This window comes from Acromyrmex echinatior, chromosome 3 (assembly GCF_024713525.1).
Source record: "Acromyrmex echinatior isolate Ae372 chromosome 3, ASM2471352v2, whole genome shotgun sequence".
Classification (NCBI taxonomy): Eukaryota; Metazoa; Arthropoda; class Insecta; order Hymenoptera; family Formicidae; genus Acromyrmex; species Acromyrmex echinatior.
The window spans coordinates 12,013,034-12,033,494 of NC_141854.1; the positions used below are offsets into that span (position 1 = coordinate 12,013,034).

The 20,461-nt window shown below is 27.5% G+C and overlaps 1 long non-coding RNA gene across 7 annotated transcripts in view; it reads left to right on the forward strand.

Moving 5' to 3' along the window:
- LOC147910252 (uncharacterized) overlaps positions 1–20,461 on the forward strand; it is a 322,413-nt gene that overhangs the window by 21,948 nt on the left and 280,004 nt on the right. The window contains exon 3 of one of the 7 annotated variants that reach the window (XR_015544617.1): positions 459–4,857. The exons of the other annotated variants lie outside the window; for them this stretch is intronic. This is a non-coding gene — a long non-coding RNA (uncharacterized LOC147910252). Of the gene's footprint in view, positions 1–458; positions 4,858–20,461 lie in introns of those variants that run through there. 7 annotated transcript variants of the gene reach the window in all.

Sequence of the window (20,461 nt, forward strand, 5' to 3'; positions counted from 1 at the left end):
ACTGTTTACGTGGAGTTACAAGAACTTATGAGGTCATCTTGTGGAAACTGTTAATGAAGCTGCGGAAGAACATTTATTCTGGTATATTCATCAATTCTCTCTCTCTCTCTCTCTAAAATTTGAAAAGTTTAGTAAAGTAGTTTATTTAAGTAGTATAATCTCGTATAATATTAGGTGTTGGAATTAATTCGTAGCGTTTTTAATGAAAGAATGTTATTTATTTCACATGAGCATTAAAAAATACATTAATGAAAGTACTTCCCATCACTTGTAAAACGCTACGAATTAATTCCAACACCTAATAATTTTATCAACTTATTGAGATTCGAAAATCATTTTTCGAAACGTTAATAAAAGTAATTTCTTACTCGAATAGATTTCTAAGTTATATTGAAATCATTTGTGGAACGAAAAGTCTGGAAATTTAGTAGTTGTGAAGAAAATGATTTTTCTCTCAGTTTCAGATTAAAGCGACGTTATAACATTTTACAAGATTTTGAAGCCATTAAAATTTATTGAAAGTGTTATAGACAGAAATCCTATTGTTTTGAGCCATTCCAGTTTAACATGATAAAGTATAATGTTTACCTCTGTTTATATTAAAAATAAAAAATAGGAGTCAATAGAATATTGCGAGAAATCCATTGAAAAATATTTCATTACGATTTCACACATAAAAGATGCGTTTATGATTCTTTAAAGATAATACTCTCATGTTCTATATATCATACTTACGTATATAGATAGTATTTTCAATGTACAGAGGCTATCCGATTCGCATATTAGCAAGACGTAAATTTGTTGGGAGAATTTGTATTAATTACGCGTCAGTCGATGATTAATAAGCGTGTTATGTCAATGAGAATTTCCTTGCAAGCAATTTTACAGATTACGAGAAAATTAAATGATTCAAATGATGTCCTTGCGTCGGATTTAGCATGGTCAATATCGCGCGTTCCTACGTATTATTCATAAGTTTGTCTCACATTAATAATTCTCTGCGTAGATATTAGAGAGAGATAATTTTTTCCAAGAACGCGCATGAGAAAACAGATTTGCAATAATTTTAGAATACGTAATTGAATAAACCATACTTGGTAACGATATTCTTATCGCAGAAATGAGAATTAATTTTTTCTAAAAAAACCGCGAAATTAAATTTCTGCCTTTTTCATCACGTATAATATCTTATATAAACTTATGATAATAAATTTACCAAGTAATATTGCATATTAAAGAAAATAAATATTTTAACAATTTCTTTTAAGCTTATTAATATACTGTTTTAAAATGGTAAATTTAGAATCTTGCTTGCTTTTATAAATGGTAAATATTTACCCTTAAGCAAGCGAATTTCATTGTAAAGTCAAATGAACTCAGAGTATGAGCTTAATCTTGCAAATTATGTGAAATATGTAACAGCTCGGAATGTTTCCAAAAATACTTCATTTGAATAGCTTTCATTATAAATCTAATGCACAAGTTCATTGTAAAATCAAGTGACAGACTTTGAGTGTGATCTTCCAAATTACATGAAATATGTAATAGCTTGAATTTTTTCTGAAAATCTCGTATTTAAATATTTTTGCCTATTATAAAATTTAATGCAAGATAAAAAATTTGAGAGAATAAAAACTGGCTGTATAAATTGCTTCTTGAAATTCATTGTATGGATAAATCGTCGACAGGTTATCTAACGTGTATGTTCATCTGAAATCACTCTATTCGAATATCTTCGTCATAAAGGATGATCGCTCTATCGCGATGTGCGCGTAATGGTATTTCGCATTCGAGAATCGTTCAATGCGGATTCCGCGGACGTCGACGACGTCGATCACGACGACCGCATTTTCTCGGTAAGTAATCGGGATTGAGTTACGTCGATGCGGTAGCAATCATGAGTAGCCACGAGCGATCCCGGGAAATCTCTAATGAACAGGAAATAATTAAAATCCTTTTTATGTTTATTTTGCTTGACTTTAGATATCAGAATGAATTTGTCTTTCATTTTTTTTATGGCATTCTTTATTAACGCCTTTGTATTCTGTACCTAACGCCATTAGTTCTTACTTCTAATAATATTAAAGTATTCTTACAGAACATAGAGCAAGTAACTTTTCTTAATTCTTTTTTCTTTTTTAATTTGATACAGTTTATATAATGGTATGCTGTTGTGTCATAATTAAAAAAAAGATTAAATACTTATTATAATACAAGAGTTTTTTAAAACATTATTGATATGTAAAAATGTGGGCGAGAAAGCATAGAAAGCAACATCTGCTAATGTTAAAAACTAATATTTTGTGTCAACAGTTTAGAAAAGTACATAAAGATTTGTTCAAATAAAATATCGAGCTCCACTAAAATAAACAATACACGTTTGCATTTAAAGCATAAATGTTAACTAAACATTCTGAACAGTGTTGCTTTGGATACATTATTAGAAATATTATTAATTAATTAATTAAATTTAGAATTAGGCAATCTCGTTTGGAGTTAAATATATGGCAAAGGGAAAAGAATATATATATATATATATTTTTGCAAAATATTGTATAAAAATAATTTTAAAATCATTATTGTAGCTCAAGTAGAATGCATTAATTTTATTTATAGAACGTATCGGGTGTAACAAATTATTTATATATATTCACTTGCAAAAAATATGGATATTAATATAGCGGTTTATATATTTTACAAGTGTATGCATACATGAATATACAATATCTGTATATAGAAATATATATATGAAATTTTTAGCAAATACTTCAGAAATAATTATAATTTTTGAAATAAATATCTGTCACATAACTACATCACAAATTGCATGTCTGGCAGATTACTTTTGCAGCTTAATTGGATTAAAGTTTTTGATCAGATATCAACAGATATTATCAAAAGTCGAATTTTAAGTCGAACAGTCAGTTTTAATGTATGATATTTTTTATTCATATAATTAGCTCATAACTAATAAAATGTTAATAATCTATCAATAATTAAAAATTACTTTGTCTTTCTTTCTTTATCTTTAATTTATATATTTTTTTATTAGAATATAAAAATAGAGAAGAATATACGTTCTTTGAATTTGTATTACAAATTTTTTGTTATTGTAAAAACTAAACAAAACTATTTCTCTAAAGAGAAAGAAAAGAAGATAAAGATACGAGACATACGAATATCCTGATCGTAAGATCGAAGAAACTGATCTGATAACAATCCTTCGATCACAACTTAGTATCGATAAAAATGTATCGTAATCGTATTTTGGATTTACAGATCTGTCTGGTTCGATGAGTCGAACCAAACTGAATGTTCTCGTAGTTTGATCAATACAAGTAGCGCGCAGGCGTTCTCGCCAAATGGAAACACGAGGCTCTCTCGTGTTTCCTGTTCACGTCTGATCGGAAACAGGTAGATGGCAAGAAAAGTGTATCGGGTAGATGTAAGAAGATACATAGCAGAAAGAGAGTCGATTTTTCTCGCCACAGCACACTTAAATTGGCTATTATCAAGAAAAGCTTTAGAGAGAAATAAATCTGCCAATTAAAAGTACAGACTTTTTCTTTTTTATACAAAAATTAATTACTTTAAGAATAATTTTAAATTTTTTTATTGTCAAGGTAAATAAATTATTTCTGAGCAATTTCTTAGCAATAAAAATTATTTATTCAAGATTAAAATATAATATAAAAACTGTTCTTAAGTAATTTTATTATCTCTTTTGGTGGAAGATTAAATCTTTTACGTCAAATCGAGAAACAGATATTATCGATATATCTGAGAAACGTATTTGTCAAATGCACTTATCATTTGGGCCAATCATATTGGTGTCAGCCAGGAAACCTCCAATCATTTCAGAATGATAAGTTTCCTCGTCATTGAAACTATGTATTTGCGATTCTAATGATATCAAGTTACCGACTTGAGATAGTATTTTGTTTTGTCAATGTTCTTCCTACACAGCAAATTTTTCGCTTGGTTTCGTTGATATCGCGTATTGCGTTTATTCAGTCCTGCGAGAAATGACGTAAACAAAATTTTTCGATGGTACAACTCATAAATCCTCAACCGTATCTTTTGCCAAATTTTTTTTATTGAAAATGTATAACGAACATTTTTTATTCTTTATAAATTATTTTTTATTATTATCAGTTTACAATTGTATAGCGTTTTATTCGCGATTTTAATTGTAATAATATCAACAAAAATGCAGTATTTCGATTTTTCATATATATTTGGAGAAATCAACAAATCATTGACGTGATGTCAAATGATCGTTTCTCGCGTACACATACTCGGTTACATTATCTCAAACAAACGTATTTCAACGCGATCAAATACACAAAGTTTAATCTCGCGTTATTCGTTCTCTACACTATTGACCCTTTGGGTAATCCTGTACTCTGCTGAAACGGGTTTGAAAGGACCAGCTTCGATCTCGGAGTAACAGAAATTTTAGGATATTTACCCGATGTCTCGATTGCTTTTCGATATTAAAACTCCGGTTTATACGAGCAATCTGAAAAACTGTATTGATTTTGAATATGTATATTTAATAAATATATGTATATAACACGAACAAATATTTATACGCAATGTTCTAGATTTCTTGTATCATATGTTTATTTATTAAAATATTCATAAATTTATTTTGCATATTGTTGACCAATTTGGAGTTTATTTGTAATATCGGAGCAATAGTTTTTGAATTATGGGTTCCGGAAAATCAAGAAACGTTTATAAAGTAAAATAATGATTTATAAAATACTATTTTTCTGTATGTTTTTAACTAGATTATGTATGTATATAATGTGTTATATATAAATAATAAGAATCTTATTAGACCGCAGGTGAGAACACAATCAATAAGAAATAGGAACGACCATAACAGTTGAAGCTGGATTTTTGATACTCAATATGAATTTATATAACATATATATTATACATATATGTTATATATGTTTTATATATATATATATATATATATATATATATGTATAACATATATGTGTAAATTGAGATTTGATATATTTAATATATTTTGTGTTAAATCTTAAAAAGCTTATATACAGAAAGATGTTTTGTTAAATTTTCATTGCAAGAAGTTGATTTTAGATTACTCAAGGGATCTCGTGGAGCATATAAAATTATGTAATGCTTAATGCAATTTTTATATATTCTGTTTTGTAATTCTCAGAGCGAGAATTTTAATGATGTAATTTTCCACTTATTTGATATATTATCTTTAATTGGATTAATTCGTACTTTACAGAGATTTCGATTAAATTGCTTTCGCAATTAGATCAATCATAGTTGAAAAACCAATAAATTTGCGTAATATGAAGATACTTGATTTATCTTTGAATCATTAATAATTAGAAATACACACACTTTGTATTTGTGATACTATTTAAATAACTATTTCGCATTTATCTAGGAATGCACCTAATCCTTGAGATATATATAAAAAGTAGTAACCTTGTTACACACGCCCTCGACCTTTAAACCATCGTTGCGCTCCAATGAAGCAAGACATATTCCCGGTGATTGTCAATAACGTGTATTTTATATGTATTTTTATATTCTGAAATAAGAGTTTCGGCGTATTGAGACATGTTTACATGAATTAACATTTCAATCTATTACTGAATCATCATAATATTCTATTCTTCATGCTTTTATTATGTCATCGAGTTATATTAAGTATCATAAATGACGTGAATAAATATTGGGTTAAAATCTTAAACACAGATCATATAAAAATATTCAGTTAAATATATAAACAATATACAATATATCGACATAAAATTTGATTGAGTTTAAAATTTTAGAAAAATTTTAAGTTAAGAATTATGGAGTTATTTTATTACAAGGCTAAAATAATTTTAAAAAAAGGATGAAGCCAACAGACATTAATAAATTCACTTATTGTCTGCCAAGCAAATTTGTTCAAGTCGGACGCGGTAAAACGTGATGTTCAGTTTTGTATATTTTTTTCTGCAATAACGATATTAAGTATTACATACGTCATGAAACAACATAACCGTACGTATACGTAAAATTAATAACATGCTATTTATATTATGCTAAATGCGTGTTAAATTTTATGCATTAAAAGATAAAACTTATTCTAATTAAGTTTTTTGTTAATTTGAAAAAAGCGTGTCCTCTATGCGTCATATTCGCGTGGTCATATATTTTTCATGTCACACATTGAATCAGATATTTTTCTTATAGTTATACAAAAACAGAAAATTACGCAGTATTATACTATGAACAAGCAATGTTGCAGTTTTGATAAATAAACTTTGATAAACTTTGATAAGTTATGCAGACTATATTATGTTAATGTTTTATATATACATGTGTGTGTGTGTGTGTGTGTGTGTGTGTGTGTGTGTGTGTGTATGTGTGTGTGCGTGTGTATGTTATTATATAACATATTTTCCTTTAATAAAATTGATAAACATTTTCAAGCGCAGTAAAAAAAGAAAACTGATATTAAAAAATTTAATTTTTTATAATTGTATTATAAATTACGATTTTAAAAATAAATTACGTTACGAAGCGAATTTTAACTTTATTAAAAAAAATGGAAGTTGAGGATGTTTTTACAAGATAAAATTGGTAGTAGTATACGAAACTTAATTGTAAATCTGGCATAAGGAAAACACGAAAAATAATGATGTCAATTTAATAAACACTTTAAAAATTTATTGCGAAAAATATTACTTTATAGAGTTTAAATCTGGAACTTCCAACTTTCCGGGCGTAGGTATATTCAGTTAAATATATAAACAATATACAATATATCGACATAAAATTTGATTGAGTTTAAAATTTTAGAAAAATTTTAAGTTAAGAATTATGGAGTTATTTTATTACAAGGCTAAAATAATTTTAAAAAAAGGATGAAGCCAACAGACATTAATAAATTCACTTATTGTCTGCCAAGCAAATTTGTTCAAGTCGGACGCGGTAAAACGTGATGTTCAGTTTTGTATATTTTTTTCTGCAATAACGATATTAAGTATTATAGTACATACGTCATGAAACAACATAACCGTACGTATACGTAAAATTAATAACATGCTATTTATCTAAAAATATATTTATAAATATATTAGTAATTTAAAAGTACATTAGTTTTCTTTAGCAATTAACATTCATTTAATTTTGATGTTTAATTTTAAAAAGAAGGTTATTTTATGTGAGACCCTGAGAAACAAGCACGTACTGGAAAATCCACTTCGGTGTAATTACGAACAGAAGTGCCTCTATGCCTCTCGTTTTGAAATGGTACTTACGCGATTAAGAGCTATTCTCTGTTGTAAAAGATTATATGATGAGAATTTAAATAATCAAAGCAGATACTGGACCTGTAGAAACTATTGTAATGTGAAATGCGATCAATGTATGTATTTTTACGTAATTTTATACACAAACAAATGATGATTACACATTATATGTCAATGCGCTCTTTTGTAGTAAATCATATGTATTGTATATCGCATTCTTGACAAATACAAAAACAATGTTGTGTGGATCGAAATATTCTTCGATGCGCATAGCGGAAAAAATAGTGGAAACTTTTAAAAGCGAGCATTTGTGATGACCTACTTCAGTTTACGAGTGGCATATGCAAACGCGCGATACATTTTCCAATTACCTTCGGTATATTCGGAAACATGCTCGCCTCTTAGTTATGGCCTATATTAATCAATAAATCTCCGAGAGGATTTTCATATATATAGAAAGTCCATGGATGCAATAATATAAAAAAATACGATTGAAGAGTATGGTAAAATCTTTTAGAAAAGATTTTGCCAATTAACGTATTTGTGTGTTTATTGCATATATATGTCTTTATTTTTTTTTTAAATAAACAAGACTATATCTGAAATATTGAATTGATTAAAATATTTATTTTTTGTTATTGTTGATAAAAACAATATTATTAGATATAGAAATATTTAGTAATTACATTCTTTACGTTTGACATCGTAATCATTAAGTATAATTAATAAAATTAGATAATTTAATAATAAAAAATTTATTGAAATGCAAAATTAAATAAAATATTAGATTTGTAGATTTAAAATAATAGACTAACTTTAGAAACAAACAATTTATTTAGTCAAATAAAATACATATGTCATATATAATTATACGAATCAGATATAGTTTTAATCATGAATAAGATGAAGATATTATCTGACCTACTATATAAAAATGGTTTTATTTAGATTCAGGACTGATATGAAGTTACATTTTTAGAATGATGTTTAGAACGATGTTATCTTTACAATCAGTTAATATCTGTGTGGCGTCAATAACAGTATGATTGTATGATTTTCCGATATTTCGCGGAGTAAGCTGTCAAAGGGATTGGTAAATAACTGACTGAGGAAACATAGAGCAACTAAATTCACACAATATTTTTATTGCAATGTCATCGAATATATGTGTACATTGGACGTAATTAAGAATATTTTTTGAAATATTAGGTGTTGGAATTAATTCGTAGCGTTTTACAAAGTATTTATAAGTTTTAAAAGTACTTTCATTAATGTATTTTTTAATGCTCATGTGAAATAAATAACATTCTTTCATTAAAAACGCTACGAATTAATTCCAACACCTAATATGTTATTATTATTTGTTTATTTGTGAACACGCTGATGCCTGAAGCATAATGCATTTATAAATGAATGTTACATGTATGTTTATTGCCTTAGGCGCTAATTTTCAATAAATTTAATTATAATTTAAAGAGAGAAAATTAGGAATAATTTATTATTATTTGTGAATAAAGCAGCAATATATAAGTTTTAACACAAATCATCAATTATATTATTAAATATTATTTTTATTGAAGATACACGATGTTACGTTATATTTTAATTATGTGCATATATTTATATAATTAATATATATTATTTTATTAACTAAGGAAATATAATATATTATTAATTAAATATATTATTAACTAAATATTATTAATTAAATATATTATTAAATATATTATTAACTAAGGAAGAAAATATAAGAAGTATATCAGATCACTTGTTTTTTTTTTCGGAAATGAATAGTGAGACGTATTAGGCTGCTCCTGATGAAGTGAACTGCAATGTTCACGAAACGTTGACATTCTAACATAAGAATGAATTTGAACACGGAGATAATCCACGAAACGCAATCTCTGTATAAATCATACTAATTTTTTTCAATCAAAATAAAAATGAAGGAAAACCCTTTTAAATTGCCTTCACATATAAGATTTAAAAAAATTTAATTTTAACTTCCGATAACTTTTGATGTTTGGGTAAATGGATAACTCATAACCTGTGATGATTCTTCATTTTTCTGCTAAACCGTAAATAATATAAAAAAATTCAAGCAAATGTTGTTTGTTTTTAAAAAAACTCCAACAATAACTTATTCAATTTATGTTTTTATTAATTTCAAACTTGGTACAAGTTTACTTTACTTCCGGTAAACCGAAACAGTTTCCGGAAAATCAAAATGCCACCATTACGTATTTTAGATAGGCTTTAGTAATGAAAATATTTTCTCTAATCATTAGTTATTTCCAAGAAAAAGAATGGTACGAGTGATCTGATATACCCTATATATTGTACATATTTTATTATTGAATTGCACAATGATTTATTTTTTAATTATTTACACAATTAATTTAAATATATAATTATTATACGTTTATTTTGTAACAATGAACGGCACGAGCTAACATTTATTTTTTTTTATTTTTGCATTTATTTTTTTATTTGGTTTTTATTCTATATTTTTGAAAATTTTTGAAGTTTATATTATTAAATTGTTCACACATATACATACACACACGCACGCACGCACGCACGCACGCACGCACGCACGCACGCACGCACGCACGCACACGCATACACACATATTTAATGTTAAAATATGGGACAAAATTATTAGTTTGATAAATATATTTTACATTTATAAAGCATATTTATCTCACATGAAAACACATATATTCTAAATATAATCTGTCAAATGAAAGGAATTGATATAATTATGAAAATTACGAAATTGTTCAATCCGTTAAATCTATCTGCTGTCTATATATTCAGTTTCTTCGCATTTATTATCGAATCTTTCCATTTATTTCGTCTTATCTATGTTTTAGCAATTCTTCTTTAGTAACTCTTCTTTTGTTCTCTGTAAAGTGCATCTTTAGATTTCAAAATATAATTTATATTGATCCCTCTTTCTGTAATGTAAAAAGAAGTTTTAGAGTTCCAGTGTTATGAACATAAAACAACAATGTGAAATTTTTAACACTGCAACAGATGATAAAAAAAGAAATAAATATTGCAGATTTAAAGAAAGAGAATGCTTTGAAATATATAGGTACAAAATTTTGCACATTCAACAATTCGCCATTTTTATTGTACTTTTACATTTTTTCCTCGTTAGGAGAATGCTGGAAATGAATGTTGCGAAACTTGGTAAAATTTAATATTCTGACGGTTTGTTTTAGTCATACCTTTGCATTTCTTTCATCGTTGATACTATTTAATTCAGATAGCAATTTCTGGAATTTGGGTAACACCAATAAAAACAATACTTCAAAAGGCTTAAATAATAGTTAAATATGTGATTCGAATTTATCGTCGATATTATCGTCGCGACATAAGTGCAGAGAATTCTTTTATCTTATCATTCCGATTTCATTTTTATTTAACATAGTTCGGATTATATATTATTTATCATCTGACATTTATCATTCGGTCTCTGATTATCTTTTCGGTTAGTAATTCTGTCTCTGTATAAATTATGTATTTGATCTAATTGCGTATACTGCAGTAAGAACTGCTACTTTGAATTATTCGCTGAAATTTTAATTTACTTCATCAACTTCTACTCTACATTTTTATAATAAAATGGAGTAAAAAATGCTCGTATATTTTCTTAAAAATTAACACAATGTCATGGCTTATTTCGAGCTATAATTAAATTAAATTTAAATTAATATAATTAACAAACATTTCGATTTACAAAGCACCTTCTTGCTACAACGAGATACAATCTTAAATTAACGAATAAAGAATAACGGATATAATGAAAATTTAAAAACTCTCAATGGTGAAGTATCATCTAAAAAAATATAAAAGAATATAAAAAAATATAAAAAAATTCGAACGTCAATAAGTATCCCGCTAAATGAAAATAAGCTAGGAACATTTGGATACTTCAGTCAACAGTAGATTAATTATGTTAATCGATGAAATAGATTTGCCAAATTCCTCGGTTGAGATCGAGAATCCAGTTTGTCACAGACTTGTATCAAATGATTTGAGAATTCTTTAATTACGAATATTTTATGATAATTTATATAAAATATTGTAATCTAAATTCTCAATCAAAGATCCAGTTAAGTATAATGAAGATAATGACTGTTGTTCGTTTAAAAATTAACTAATATATGTGTTAATTTATAATAAAATTTTATAGAGAAGTTTTAAAAATTCTCATAGAAGACTCATAATACATTTTTATAATAAAATTTTATAGTGAAGTTTTTATGAAAATTTTCATAGAAGCCTTATAATACATTTATTTTGATCATACGAGCATTAACATGTGTAATATAAAGAATTTTTTCGACTTCATTATATGTTTTGACTTATAATACACTTTTGCAATTTGAAAAATTTAATTAAAATGTTACGAAAATAAAATCAAATGCAAGTTAAATTGTTGCATAAAATTAAGCAATTTCAGAAAAAAAAATTAATAAATATTAGATTTTTAAAATAAGACAAAAGTTTTTAAATTGCCAAACGCTTTAAAAAGATTGGCGAATCTTGCATCAAGATTGCCGACGTGCACTACTTTTTCGAGACTCTTATTGGTCTATTGTGTAAAGGGATGTTCTGCTGCAGACAGTTCCAACAGACCAACGCATTGCTGGCGTTGTTCCATTACCGCTCGCGCATTATTCTTTGTGTTGGGTGCCTTGTTCACACACTCTTATTTGTCGTTGTCTCGTATGGAGAGAAAGAATGTGATCGGCACAGAAGAAATATTTTATGTTATGAATTTTTGGAATTTCAAAGGATTTAACGCAGCTTACTAGGAGAACGATTTTATCAGATAGCGAGATGTACTTACATATACAGTCCAATAAGTATTTTACAGGAAACATGCTTGTCTATGAAGAGCATGAGAGAAGGACAAATGTATTTTTATTCGAGAAAGAGAGGGGGGGGGGCGGAGAGAGAAAGGGAGAGAGAGAGAGAGAGAGAGAGAGAGAGAGAGAGAGAGAGAGAGAGAGAGAGACATACGTAGGTGAATGCATTCGTAAAATAATGCACAGCCTTCTTTATATTTTATATCACTGAACGTGGACCGCTCGTGATACGAGTTTCCTTACATGGCTCGAAGAAGGTTGTGGATAAATAACAGCGTAATGGCAGTCACAAAACGCTGAGGCTATATTTTATCTTGGTACAAAATGCAGAACAACTAAGCGGAAGGGTATGAAAGGGATATAAAAGCGGAAATAGCGATACAATAGTATACGAAATAACAGGCAGAATTGTAATTGCTTTTGGCATAGCATATGATTCATTGGTATATACAGTGTTTTATTTACTAGAATTATGATGTGTGTAAAGCACTATTTTTTTTAAATAAAAACATTTGTGTGAGAAATTGTGCACTTTTAATTGCTTCCAACTAAAAGATTGCTAAAATCTCGTATTTGTTACGAAAAAAGATTTATTGCCAACATTAATCAATTTAGTTATCAATCAAATCAACAAAATCAATTAAATTCATCAGTATTATTCAGAAAATATCTTGAGAATGTTATCTAATATTTCACAAAGATAAAGTTTTACAAGATTCTATTATCTATACAATTGTTCCGATGCTATCAATACGACGATATTATTGATAACATATAATTGTATTATAGTTAAAATACACATGATTTCAAAGAACCGAATGTCTCTTCGGCACATCACAGTTACATATTATCAGTTACAAAATCTCTAAATACCACTTGTTGAACAAATACTATTATTTCTCAAATCGACAAAGTGTCATTGATATCCATTTTATATATACGAGTTTAATATGGTTCTTATATTTCTTAGAAAAATGAGACCTGCATCATTGTATTTCAGCTTTTATTTTTCTTTTTGTATTTGTGGTTTAACGAAAAGATTATAATGTGATTAAATCATATATTTTAATTTCAATTAATTTCTAAATATACTCAAAAAATTAAATTTTTTAAAAGAGAATAATAATAAGAATAAATATCAACTCTTAATCCATTATTCACGTGATTTTTTTAACGTAATTACTTGCATGGAGTGTTTCTAACATCCTAATATTATATTTCTATTTTTATTGTTCTTTTTGATGATTTATCTTATAATATTCTATACATCCTTTAAATAAATGCAAAATTTTTTTTTAATTGTGAAATAATTTGCGCTAAATATAATAATGTATGTAATAAATACTATTTTATATTTAGTGAATTTGTAAGTATGCTAGTAGGAACGTTGCATGAAAACAATATGCATTACATGATAATCATTCTAATAAAGTATGATTAATAATATCGCAATTTGAATGTCTCCAATTTTTGTTTTGTTTTATTAATTTCTATTTGCTACGACAAATTATTTATGTTTCGCTTATACGCGAGCCAGTATAATTAAACGAGTTCAAGATAAATTCGAGTATGTATTCAAGGGAAAGCAATATATTTGCATGTTGTTACTAATTGTAGAAGCAAGGTAAAATATTTTAAGATAAGATACGTCTGACATATATCTAAGAAGTGTGAAACTCGAACATTTCCTCTATGCGAAACGTTGCCTCGATTTTATCTTTTCTCTGAGAAATTCGATTGCGTCATTGTTTGTTACAGACTTATTTCCATCAGCGAACTTGCTCTCGACATTTTTTATCTCACTTTTATTTGTTGCGTCCTAACCGTCTAATGGATACATTCTTTTCTTTTAGATTCGTTATCAAACTTACGATAATTTTTATTCTTCGAAGCATCGTAAGATATTCTACTTCGTCAGACATTTATTAAGGAAAAGTTTGTTCTCGATAGTCCAAAATGAGAAGTTTCAACAGAAAGTTGGTCAAGAAACTTACAATTTTACGAATATTAATGTAGCAAGGTCGTAATTAATCTTTGAATGAAAGAGAGTAATTTTCAAAGTTTCAGTTTTTCATTTAATTCGATTGTCATTGAAATTTCATGTTCCTTTTTGATAAATACAATGAATTTAAGTAGATGGATGGATCAGTAAATTTGATTTATTTATTAATATTGAATAAAATTTTCACTCAATATTACAATAGCACTAAATTGAATTTATCTAATTTTGAGTTGCGTTGCATTTCATACATTGCTCATTTTCATTGCACATCGAATTTTAATAAGTCGCATTGTATAAAGCCGATTCTATTCTACCGGGGTTATATTATTTCTTTTTCGGGGTTATATTATTTCTTCTTGCCCAAGCTTGTTTCAATTTCCGCCGATTGTTTCCACGCGTGTCGGTAAATTTGAAATTCGTTCAATATCCAAGAAGAATGTAACAAATTTTCAGTTACTCTCGCCGCGCTTCGACGATCATATTCGCTTCAAATACATTTTTGATGATCGAACAAAACGTCGTCACAATGCACGCAATTTCCGATACATTCCATATTTATTATTAAATTTCGTTCAAATGCATTTCCTCGACCTGTTTACAGATAGTCATATATGTATGTCATGACATATATTTTGATCTTTCACAATATGGCGCAAATGCAGTATATGCTGATTCAAGATATAACAAAGTTACTTTATATAATTGTAAGATATAATAATAAATATATTTATTTCCTCAGTATTATCTTTAATTATAGATTTATAATTCGTAAGCTATCATATTTAAGATATGTGATAATATCATACTTAATTCAGCAAACTTATATTCAGATTATTTCGTCTATTTTACAATGTACATGTACTACGATTTTTAATTAAAAGTGCAGTTATATTGCTTGGAATTAGCTCTGGTTAATTTTATATTTCATTCTTTATCTACGCTTTTTATTCGAATAGTTATACTATTTACTTTTATTAAAATGTAGATAACAAGGTAAAAGAAGAGAAGAAAGGAGAAAAGAATTTCTTGCTTTTTATTTTGTGTTTATCTCACAGAAATTACACATCATAGAAATTAAGAGATATTCGTAGATTTTCAATACTTAACAATATAAAGCACGATAAAATTTTTGCTTACGTAGAAATGATGTATACCAAATAAAATATAAAGCGAATTGCATGCAAAGCCATTTTTATGCAATGAAATTTAAACTGTATAACGAGGCCATAATTTGCCTATCGATTAGGTATGTTATTAAGAGTTTATCGATTTTTGGTCTATTTTCGTTCTCCAACTATCTTGAGTTTATTTCTGGAAGTTTTCCGCGGAGATAACGTTAATATTTTAAGTACTTCATAAACGTTTAACCACACCATTGGCAATATGAGTGACAAGGAATCGATCGACAGCTCTATTCGTGCTTTGGCAAAAGCGACGGTTTTCGAAGTATGTAGCACACTGATAAAGACTTTAAATTCTCTCGTCTCTGAAATAGGATATGGAAATCGGATCCTTGACATTGGATATTCTGGGCATATCAATATCAAAGCTTGCTAAATTTCACAAATACAAATCGATCCTTATAAAAGAGCTAATGTTGTTACATTTTTGCAGTCTTTTTATATTAAAAATAATTAAACCACAAGTTGTAAAAGAATCTTTGTCATTTAAACAAATGACTTGTTAAAATAAATAAAATTTATAGAAATATGAAATTAATATTTAAACTTTAAATCACACAAGCTTTTGATTGTTCTACAAAAGACATAAAATAATATTGTAGTTAAAAACGAAAAGACCGTGATTACATTTTGTTCAAATTTATTAAATTAAAAATTTTAACAATCTCGTTATATATATTTTCATCATTACTTTTAAAATAAACTAGCAATTGTATTTAATTGAGTGAAATTCTCTAATATTTTGTTGAACATGGTCATAGTTGCAGGACAGAATATTATTATAAATGAGATTCGCTCTTTACAAGAACATTATGCATACTTATGTATATATTCATTACTGTCATAGTAGTCGGCGCAATACATGAATGTGAATGAGTGCCAAGAGTGTCTCAGGCATATACGTATCGCGCTGTCACATTGATGCAAAATGACGACCTTATTCGTCACATTTGTGGTAATTGGAACAGATAATTGGAAAAAGTTTCGCAGATTCATTAACGAGTGATTGTTGGAGCGACTGAATGTGCGTCGTTCGAAATAGGATTACGCGCCCGAGTATTTATTTTAATCATGCTCTATATGTTTTTCTCTTTTTCTTTCTATTCTATTCGCCCGCTTTCAAAAATTTATATCATAATTAAAATTTTGAAATGACTCCAGTAAGTAAATTAATTTATGTAACTAGGTAGAAAATTTAATTTTCTGCGGTAATAGTTGCTTTTATAATTGTTGAATTTATTTAATTTTTATATTCAATATGTGTGTTTAATGAATTATTATTAATTTAATCATATTTTGCTTTTATTTTATATAGGTACTACATATATATATGTATAATATATACTATATATATATATATATTGTGTGTGTGTGTGTGTGTGTGTGTGTATGTGTGTGTGTGTATATAGCGTATTAAATATGATCTCTTTCTAGATTTTTTCAAGAATTTTTATTTTTAATTGGTACAAGAGAATTGAATCTCTGCTGTTTTCTTTGTTCGCATTTATTTTCTTAATAGGCTGTTATCTTTGTATGCTTTCGCCATATTACATTATTAATAAATATACAATTGCATATTTATTAAAATAGTTCTTACATCAATAAGCCCGAGAGATGTTCTTAAATAGAAATTTTTAATAAAATCTTAAATAAAATTCTTTAAATAAAAATCTTTTTTTAGAAAAAAACCAAGACTTTTCTAAATAGTCTGCAATATAATTGTAGAAGTGTGTTCACGGCGAGTTTATAAAATTAAATTTTAGATGGTAACAGTAATTTAATATGCGATGATCGACATGCTCGCTTTAATTCAGTCCATGAACACGTTTTCAATCTAGTGATGTTTTCTACAAAAAAAAATTCGATTCTACGGTGATCGATAAAAATTTGTTAGAAGATTTTTATCATTACTTTACGATGTGTTAGGTTAGGTAAAAAAGATGAACTTGGGAAGTTCATAGTGTGATAAAAATTAGACGATGTTCTCAGCATGAAGAAAATGAAATAACCGAGAGCGAACCACCATCGTGTCGTTTATCGTGATCTACTGTGATCCACCGAGGATTATCACGAACACCCTCGGCGGTTCAGCGTTTAAACTTTGCTCTTTGCAAACGATTTTTCTCTCTATTAACTTTTAAGCGGATTCTGTTGACGCTTCTACAATCTAGTTTCCTATAAATTGCTTCATGTTGTTTTAACTGAAGCATATGAAAGACATAATTGCAAAATAAATAGAAATTGTAAATATACATAAAGATAAAATTAGTACTATACTACTGATGCATATTAAATGTTTATTTCTTTCGTTAAATCAATCTTTTTTAAAAAATATACGTTTGGAAAATATTTTTAATTAAGTTTTTTATGCGGTACGAAAAATTTTCATTGCAAAAGTTAATATGCAGAAATAATAGCTGTATACAAAATAATCTATTTTCAAGCAAAGTTTTTAAATCATGTTAATTACATTGTTCGAAAAAAAAATACTAAAACGAGATCAGTCGTTCCCCATTTTTTCGGTATTAAATACGAATCTGGTTCCCAAATTGTTTTATTACGTCATAATGTTAAGAAATTGATAATTAAAATTGTAAAATTGTTGCTTGTAAAGAGCTATTTTCAAGTATTTTGTCATATTATAACTACAATATATGACGTGTTGAAGAAGTTTTATTCGAATCAAAATGAAATATGCTCGTAGGCTTTCAGTCGTCAAGAGGAATTTTTAATGTCGGTCATGGTTAATCAGATATTCATAGTTATATGGAGTATATTATAGAAAACAATGTCAGTGGCGATTTATCAAATAGCTTTCAATTATGTTTATTTAAACTTAAGAGATTCTAGATTATATATATATATACGAGTCCAAAATTGAAAAAATTCAAAATTATGAGACATTTTTAATTTGTTAATTATGATTATCAGATTTGAATTTAGCGTCCTAAGAAACCCTTAAATTTAAATACATATAATTGAAAACTTTTGATAAATCAATCAACTTAATTTACAGTTATTCCATAGAAAATCTCATATCATTACCATGAATATCTCATTAATCATAGCTGACATTAAAAATTCCGTTTGAAGACTGAAAGTTCTAGAACGTACTTCATTTTGATTGCAATAAAACCTCTCCAGCATGTCATATAGTTATAATATGACAAAGTACCTGAAAATACTCTTTTTCTGTAAGTTTAACTGCAAATTTCTCAAAATAGTGATATGATGACGTAATTTGGGCCCCGAATTTGTATTCAAAGAAATTTTGGAAAATAATTTGTATCGTTCCAGTGTTTGAGAAAAAGTCATTTTTTACCGAACAATATTATTAAAAGATAAACTGTTTTAGATAAAAATTAATATTGTTAATAATAATAAGATTAATTTTAGAATAATAATTGAATGACAGAATAGTAGAAAATTGTTAATAGAGAAAAGAAAAAAAAAATTTTAGTTACTTTGTATAATGCACTCGAAATGTTTTGTAATTCTGAGCTTTTAAGCTTTTATTACATAGCTTATAAAATTGATGGAATTATGTAAATTGGGGCGCTTTATGAGTAGTTAGATGCAATTTTCGTTCTTTTTACTAAAATACATATTGACGTGTAAAAGAATATTGAAATCTTTTTATGCTGCGTTTTATTAATCGTTGTATAATAAATATGTAATATATAGAATATGAGATACTTTGAAGTTATGCTAAAATTAAACAGTATATTAATTTTGCATTCCATTATATTCAAATTTCGTCAAACTTAATACCTCATCTTTATTCGCGCAACTCTGAAGATTGACATCAGAATTGGTAATTTATCAACATTATGAAAATTTTAGGGTACATGATTTATTGATTTTCACGGTCTATCTATTTCAGGTCAAATAAGTCGTTCTGTCTCAGTTTTCGTGACGCGACGGTGTGAAGCGGATGACGCATAAACAGCTGCATAGATGCGTTCGCCTCTCTGGGGCGTTACTTATATTTTATTCAGTCCTTCGTGTCGCTAGTAACAAAGCGAAAAACGAGATGAATAAGATCATCAGTTACGTGCGTTTCGTCAAAGGATTGTTGAGAAAGTTGAAAGACGCTTTTGACTTGAAACATTAAGTATGACGTAATCCAAGCTTTGAGGTAAAATAAATTTTATGATTGGATAAAAAGATTTCTCTTTGTGAAAAAATAAATCAAATAAAAGAACTGGATGAATTTAAGAAGAAAGCGAGAATATAAAAGTTAGTATAAGCTGACAAATGTATTTAATGATTTACGGTATTACTATTTAATGTATAACGTTTTTCAAATCAAAGCCATCTATAATACGTATATCTAAATCTAATGACTGAATTAATTGAATTGTCTTTTATACAAATTTTATAAAATAAAAAATGTTCATTGTTAACGTGCTTGATAATAAGTACGTATGTCGGATAATATAGATGTGATGACAATATACATGTCTAAAAAATATTATAAAGCCATCATAAAGATGAAGAATTTTCTAAACATTACGTCTTGTCTGGATACGCTATTCAGATAACTAAAAGAGAGTCACAGTTAGGAGATATTTCCTAGTAGAATTAGAACTATTATCGTCTAATATCGTCTTGTAACAATAAGCAGGAGATATCCATATTATTCTGAAAGCTTTTATTTATACTAACTTTACTGGCACTTTGCCTATGAAGTTTGTGCATACACGTGTAAAATCGAAAAATAGTTGAAATACTCTTTGTCTCTTTGTCGAGATAAGAATGTATAACTACAATATATGTAATGATATGACAGTATTCGCCAGAATTCTGAAGGGATTGAAGTATACTCTGATAAGCATTAGCATTATAGCAATAATGTATTTTGCATATCGCGTAGTCCTTTGTGATTCCTGTTCATATAAAGCGTAATGATTGATATGTATAAAGTATGACGTATCTTCAAGAGAATATTACACAGAATTGCTGAGGGACATTAATGTAATTCGAGTCTCTCGAAAAGGGCATCTTTTTCTTCTTGTGAGAAATAGATTCAACCGAGCGATTCAATTTCATTTTTACATGAGGGTATATTTTAGTATTAAGGGTTGGAAGACG